Source organism: Phoenix dactylifera, chromosome 8 (genome assembly GCF_051530095.1).
Source record: "Phoenix dactylifera cultivar Ajwa chromosome 8, Ajwa_hap1_PhDact_Kaust_v1.1, whole genome shotgun sequence".
NCBI classification, from domain to species: domain Eukaryota; kingdom Viridiplantae; phylum Streptophyta; class Magnoliopsida; order Arecales; family Arecaceae; genus Phoenix; species Phoenix dactylifera.
The window spans coordinates 19776003-19783951 of NC_143197.1; the positions used below are offsets into that span (position 1 = coordinate 19776003).

General features: G+C 35.7%; 1 long non-coding RNA gene across 1 annotated transcript; it reads right to left on the reverse strand.

The window, feature by feature from the left end:
* Positions 1-2023: 2023 nt before the first annotated feature.
* Positions 2024-2464, reverse strand: LOC120110078 (uncharacterized). Its single transcript, XR_005510834.3, has 2 exons — positions 2375-2464; positions 2024-2240 (listed from the first exon to the last, which is right to left on the reverse strand). It is a non-coding gene; the product is annotated as an uncharacterized LOC120110078 (long non-coding RNA).
* Between the last annotated feature and the right edge of the window lie 5485 nt (positions 2465-7949).

Here is a 7949-nt window from a genome sequence, read left to right on the forward strand (position 1 = left end):
ATAATTCTAAGTGATCGCCAACATGACTGATACTACTATTGATGATGATGGACCTCAATTGAGCTTAACTTCTAGGCCTTGCACCTAGGAATACAATGCCTTACGTAGATATGTTAATACATAAGGATCGATAGACTCGATATGGAGCACTTTGGATCGATAGAATCCAACATATCAGAATCCGAATCATGAGCCAAATTTTCGAAGGCTTGTCTGATTGAGATGATTTTTTTTTTTTTTAAATTTAGATAACTTTTCGAGACCTATGACATAGCATTGCCTCCTAAATGAGACCTTATGTTTAGCGATTGGGGTCAAATTCCATAGTTTGGGTTCTGAAAGAGGCATGTCAAATCGGAAATTTTTCTTCAAATTTTTTTTTGATCGGACATATCTCCCAATCTGAAAAAAATTCGGGGGAGAAAATAGAAGGCAAAATTGATGTACAAGTCAAGATCTACCTCCTTTAGAACTTTAGCTTTTTGAAGTTTGTTTTTACTCATCATGTCTTTTTAAGAAAATTGAGTTCATTAGAACTAGAAGAGATATCTGATTAAAATTGTGCAAGAGCGGATCTCATCTATATAAATATTTTTGATCATTAAAAAAAGACAAGGAGACTTAAAACCCTATTTTCACCAATTTTTCCACCTTTTTCTGAATTTGTTTTGAGAGATTTGGTTTGAGCGAGTTAAAAAATTCTTTCTTCTTTCTAATCAAATTACATGTGCTCGTATTTGATATGCTCCATCCCAATTCATCATCAGTATAAGTATAATAAGAGAAATGGGGTTTGCCTTTGTGTGAGCATGCAATTTCTCACCATATGCTAGAATCTTAAAGAGCCAAATGCAGATTTAACAGAATGAATGATTGAGATGTCATGACTATCTTCTTTCAACACACTTGAGATGTCATGATTATCTTCTTTCAACACACAGTCCTAAATGGTAATGGTTACATGTCACACAATGGCCTTAGCCATCCACTAACGGCTCTATGTGTGCCTGTGAATCCTAATAGGGGTTTCTAACCCTTCTTGGTTAGGTTTTAAATATAGAAATCAGAGTTAATGATAGATGGTGTTTGTAATTGTTAAGCTTGTGATGATGGGATTTTGAATAAAACTTAGGAGCAACATGGTGTCGGATACTTATACATGTTGTAGCCATCTAAAGTTCAAAGTAAAAGGGTTTCTTTTTGGAGTTATACACACACACACACATAAAGACACTAGCATGAGACCGAATTATGCAACGAAATTTTAGATAATATAATATAAGAAAGCCAGTCATTAGTGAGTACAAGTTTTTCATCCGATATAATATAAGCTTTTTGAGTGGCATTGACCAATTATAATTTTGGAATTCTTGAATACTAGGGCAAGTTTTGTTACCTATAATTAAAACCTTTATATTTCTAATAATTGCAACTAACTTAAATTCATTGTTCGATTTCAAGTGGAGGCCCAGAGGACACTAAAATTAATGACATCAATATTAATATGTACGATTGCCATTAAAGTTTATTAATTAATGTGTAATTAATATTAATGTTGTTAGTATTACATATGCTTGCATATTATTGAAGTTTATTACTTAATATGCAATAAATATTTTTCTTTTGAAGCCTGATGTTCATTATAATTTTTTAAAGTATCATATCTTATTTTAAAAATAACTATAAAAAGGACAAGTGATAAATTGAAGTAGTGACATCCATTCTAGCGGTTAATGAGAGCCACTTACAGATATTAAGTTTTAATTTGAGATAAGGTCCTTCACAAAACAAATGACTAGGACACCGCTGCTTAGATTTATACCTGGGATTTCTTAGTTATGGAGAATCTAAGAAAATTATATTTTAAATACAAAAAAGGGTTCAAAAGAAAAATAGATTCGACAACGCATCACATATGAAATGAGCATTTCTTTTTCTATTGTTTTCTTGTTTATAAATTATTTCATTTATTTCCTTCTATATAGAGAGCAGAGAACATGAAGGCGGGCATAGAGGCACAAAATGAAACTCATGAAGACTATATATGCATTAACGAAAAGGCCTCCTGAACTCCCATCCAAATTATGATGGAAGACAGCAGCAAATTTGTGTATGATTATAATCAACGCATGCCCCAGGAAGACGGCGTTTGATTTGGCAATGCCCTTCACAAAGACGACTATTTATGCACGGTCCAATATAAATGCAGGGTACAATCAGTTGATCAGGAATTGGATAACCTGCAAACAAATAACCAGTCAAACTTTAGCATCAACTGCAGCAATGGTTTCTCAAGCTTAAGCTCAAACTTAATTAGACAGCCAAAACAAAAGCTTCATTGAGAAACACTTTGATGGGTGAACGTGATACGTACTGGTGGATTGGGCAGGCATAATGAGAGTAACGAGGAGAAAGACCAGAATAACAATGGAATTCTTGGATGTCATTGTGCTTGTGTTGTTTGGTGGTAAGGTAAAGCTCTTTATATAGTGAGATATTGTGGAATTTATTATTCTTTCAAAGATTTAGTGAGATATTGTGGAATTTATTGTTCTTTCACTTTTGGATTTAGTTGGATATACAGAAATAAAAATTAATCAGATTTGCTCTTCTTTAATTTCTTGTATCAATCCTATCTGCACCATATCTCCATTAGATTCGTAGAATATATCATGTAGATTTTGTGAGATTTGTTATTTCAATTTTTTGATTTTGTCTTATTTACGCCGCATCCCAACAACCCACCAAAAAGCCATGACTAATTGCCAAGTGGACCAATTTGGATGAAGTCAAAATAGATAGAAATCAGATGATTCTTTCCGGAATTGATAAGTTATGGTGTGATAAGTTCTACTAAGTGGGGATGGAGAGGCTGAAGAAGAGTTATTTAGTCGTCATGTTGAAAAGTAGGCTAAAGAATTGAGCTTTAACCATTATTAACTACAAAGCATATAAAGACAACCGGTAGAGATGACTGAATCGGTCCTAAAGATTTCTATATGCAGGAGTCTATATCATAGGCCGAAGTCAAATAAATAACTAGTATAAGCCATAATCGATGAGGGGTGATTATCAATTTGATAGTTATTGTAGGGCAACAATTTAATCAAATGTGCGTAGTGCAAAATAACCGATGCGAGTTACCAGAACCACCATAAGTTGAGGCCAAATATGGGGCTACTATCAAAGTGGGTAGTTAATTTATTTTAGTATACATACTGAAATTGTGCTCTATATAGGGATCCTTTGACAATCAATCCAATGTATCTTTATCTTATCTTAGCTTTACTCTATCTTCTATCCTAGGAGTAACATAACTTAGCTTTCCACCTACCTTAGCACTACACGCTTGTTATAGGCTAGCACTATGTCTCTACTATAGCCCAACGCAACACCCTTCTATTATATACACTATTTTATACACATTCGAGCAATGCTGTGATAGAGGTGAAAGTCCTTGAAAGTTGAAGAATCTAAATGCATGCTACTCTCTGTCATTTCTTTGATTCCTATCACTATCTTTCCAATTCACAAGATGCTGGTGGCATTCTCGAGCATACCAACCTTGTTTCTAGTGAACACTCGATGCGTCTGAGTTTCCTAGGACCCCAAGTTTTTTTTATGCTTGTCCAAATGGGATGGATGCCAACAAGTCTTTTTTGGTCGCACCCCTGGTGATCAAGCCTAAATTTCATCTTTTGGGCCCTGAAATAGGCTGATCGAACTAAATTTTTCTTTTCAAAAAAGATTTTGATTGGCCGTATATTCCAATCCAAGAAGAATTTGATAGAGTGACAATAAGTCAAGCTGATGTAGGAGTCAAGATCTACCTCCTATTAGATTTTAGTTTTTTTAAGAGAATATCTACTAGTTATGTCTATTTTAGAAAAGGGAGTCATGTTAGAACTAAAAGAAGAATCTGACCCCAATGATGCCAAGACAAATGTCACTTTTATAAATATGGTTATGTATGTCAGTTTATGATCATCAATAAAAGAAAAGAGACTTAAAACTCTACTTTCACCAGTTTTTCCACCTTTTCTATTTTTTTTTTGTTGGGTGATTTGGATTGAGCGAGTTTAAGAAATTCTTTCTTCTCTCCAATCAAAGCACATGTGCTTCTATTTGATATGCTCCTTCCCAATTCATCATCACTACAAGTGTAATAATAGAAATGGGCTTGGCCTCCATGTATGCTTGCAATTACCCACCATATGCTAGAATATTATAGAGTGGGTAGTGGAGGGCCATGAAGGCTAATATTTGTGCTTGCCCCCTCTTGGAGGTAGCGTTTGTCCGTAGAGCCAAATGCATATTTAGTAGAAAGAATGATTGAGATGTCAGGACTATCTTCTTTCATCACATAGTCCAAAATGGTAATGGTTATATGTCTCACATCGGCCTTAGCCATCCACTAATGGCTCTACGTGTGCCTGTGAATTCAAATGGGGGACTTTCTTGGTAAGGTTTAAATATATATGGAAATTAGAGTGCATGGTAAATGGTGCTTGTCAGTTGTGATCTTGTGATGATGGGATTCTTCATAAAACCTAGGACTGACATGGTGTCAGAAGCTCAGATATTTGTTGTAGCCATCTAAAGTTCAAAGTAAAAGGGTTTATTTTTGGCATTACATATATATATATATATATATATATATATATATATATATATATATATATATATATATATATATATAATATGCACAAAAAGATACAAGCACGAGACCACATTATGTAATAAAAATTTAGATAATATAATATAAGAAGGGCAATCATTATTGGGTATAATTTTTTCATGCAATACACTGCAAGCTTGTTTAGTGGCATTGGCCATGGTTGTCTAATAATTTTGGAATTTCTGAATGTGAAGGCAAGTTTTGTTACCTATAACCAAAAACTTTTGAATATATAATAATTGCAACTAGCTCAAATTCAATGTTCAATTTCAAGTGGAGGCCCAACTTATGCTGAGCTCTCAATTGACCAATTGGACACCGGTATTAACAACATCGACGTTAATATGCACAGTTATCATTAAACTTTATTGATTAATATGAAACAAATATAAATGATGCGGGGCTATTATTAGAGTTCAATGCATGTTGCCTAGATACACAACCCAATAGGGGGTGGGGTGAATTATTTTTTTTTTTAAAAATAACAAGTATGTGCAATTAAAATCTGAATTAAAGCGAAGTGAGTGTCAAAATGAGAATGCAGATATAAGAACAATGAGAAGACACTCACAACAAGCAAACACACAATTTTATAGTGGTTCAATTTCAAACTCAAAACACCTACGTCCATTCTCTAGAAAACTCTTCTTGAAAATTCCACTATAATCTTTCTAGGATTATAGCCACATTATTTTAAATAGGCTCACAATAAACCCAATTAATTTTCTCAGGTAATCAACTAAGACCACCCCCTATCTAAGCCATCCCTAGGCATGATAAGAAATACAATCCAATTTAAGATTTGGATGGACTTTTTTCTAAGTTTCAAACCTTGAAACTTATTACAATAGAGAATAAGATTTTTCAAAAAAGAAACAACTACAGCTCCTTAATGAGTTGATTTACTCTTGATGGAGCTCTTATAAAAGTAGTGGCTGGCCTTGAAAGCTTTGCACTTAATACTTTAGATATGTCGAATATGTGACCTTGAAGGTTCACACTTAAAGCTCTCTCTGTTTTTTTTATTTCACTTCTTGTTTTCACTACTTGTTCTCTTCTTCGAGTGTTTTCATGCATTTATATCTTGAAAAATAGTTGGAAGACAGTTTCTAGCCATTGGAGAGGGTGAAATAGCTGTTGGAAGTAAAAATAGTCATTTTACTTTTGCAGAAAAGCTAGCTATCACTATTGTCAGGCGCAGTCGGGTCGACTCGATTTCTTCAGAGATTGATTCATGATCTTTAGGGGTCGACTCTTCTTTTTTAGGAGTCAACTCAAGAAAGTGCTTATTTTTGCTGCGCTCTATTATCTGTTTGTGACTATTTTGAGGTCGACTTGACATGTGCTGGGGTCGATCCCTATTTTGTAGGAGTTCACTTGTGATACTTCAAAGTTGACTTGAATTATCCAGGGACGACTCGTGAAGGCATGACAGTCTTTTCTTTCAGTTGTGTCAGAATTGAGTCACGTTCTAAATACACCAAATGCAATCAGCCCTGTGATCACCTGCTCAACTATGGTCCTCATCTGTTCCTCGCCCAGTTTGATGGTTTGACTCGTACTGCTCTCTGGATGCGGAGGCTGGAAGTCGAAGGAAGCAGTTAAGTATCCTCCTCCATGCTCCAAATGAATCTCAGACATAGCTGAAAGCTCTAGTATCTCCATGGAGGAAGGTGGCTCGATACCCTGATTTGTAGGAACTATGGGCTCACTAGGTTCGACCTTAGGTTTTCTATGCTCATCCCTCCTTAGTTCATCTTGTCTTCTGCCACCTCTTCTCACCCAATGACCATCAATTTTAGCACATCTCATCTGATGTAGTGAGTGGTCATTGCAGGTGTCAGTGCATCGATGCTCTCGAGGCCTTTCCCTCAAGCTCGACACTATGATCCCCAAACACTAAGTTTAGGATCATGCTATAAGATAAGGATACCATAGACTTGCTCGTTGCCTCATGCATCTGTCGAAACATAAGCGCGAGAATGTTCAAGGGATATTTTCTGAGAACATGAAACATCACTACAATGTCTCTTTTTAAGATAAAATCAAACCTTTTTGTCTTGGGCAAGAAAATCCTAATGATCATATGGTAGAGTCTCATTTCGACGGATGGAGTAATCTAAAAATCTAGTAAGACATCCAATAACCTCTATGATCTAATAATGTCACTGCTAGTAATAGATATATATCTTTGATTGCATTTTTGATATTGTCATTTAAAAAAATAAAGATTGGATGAAAGCTAGAGAGCTACGACATCTTTATTAGATTTGTTGCCCAAGAAGACAACCCAAGAGGGGGGGGGGGGGGGTGAATTGGGTTTTAAGTAATAATTGCAAATTAAAACTTAATGAGTAACTAATTAAGATTATTGCAGACAGATTAATTAGATTACTAGTTGTAGTGAGTGGAGAGGATGGAAGAGACAATGAACCAATTACAAATACAAAAGGTTTTATAGTGGTTCGGAGCTAACCCTTGCTCCTACGTCCACTCCCCAAGCTTCACTTGGGAGTTTACTATGATCCCTAGGATTACAGCCGGTTGTTTTACAAGTTCACAACCCAACTTGTTATTTTCACGAGATCACAACGAACTCGGTCGGTTTTCACAGGCTCACCGACTAGAACCATTCGATTGTTTTCCCGAGATCACAATCGAACCCTTACACCATTGGTTTTAACTTCGGCTCACCAACTAACCTTAACAACCTTGATTCAATCCCCTGATTGAATCAAGTAAGAAAAAAAAATAGTTTGGAAAGAGTACAGGGAAAGCTTCTTAAAAAGCAAATATGAACAATATAAATAAAGTAGAGTTAGAAGCCCTCAAACAGATTTTGGAAGAGGAAGAAGGGGCTTCTCGAACTCTGAGTCTCCTCTTTGAATGCGCTAAAGATTTGATGTCAGAAGGAGAGCCTTGAATGCGAAGGAAAGAGTTTGTTGGATGGAGTTCAATGCGCTTCTTTCTTCTTTCTCTTGTATTTTCTCTTGAGAGCCTTTGGTAGGTGGAAATCCCTTTTTGTTTGAATGGAATAGCTCTCTTGATGTCTATTACTGTTTGTATTTTCTATTTAAGCAGTCTCCTTTGAAAACTAGCCATTAGACACTAATTTATGGCCGTTCTGCACAATCTGCAACTCCTGACAATGTATCCATTGGGGTCGGAGTCGACTCGCTCGATCTGGAGTCGACTCGGCTGTTGCTGGAGTCGACTCATGCTTTACTGGAGACGATTTGCCCACTATTCAGGATTTGAATTAAAGTGCTGT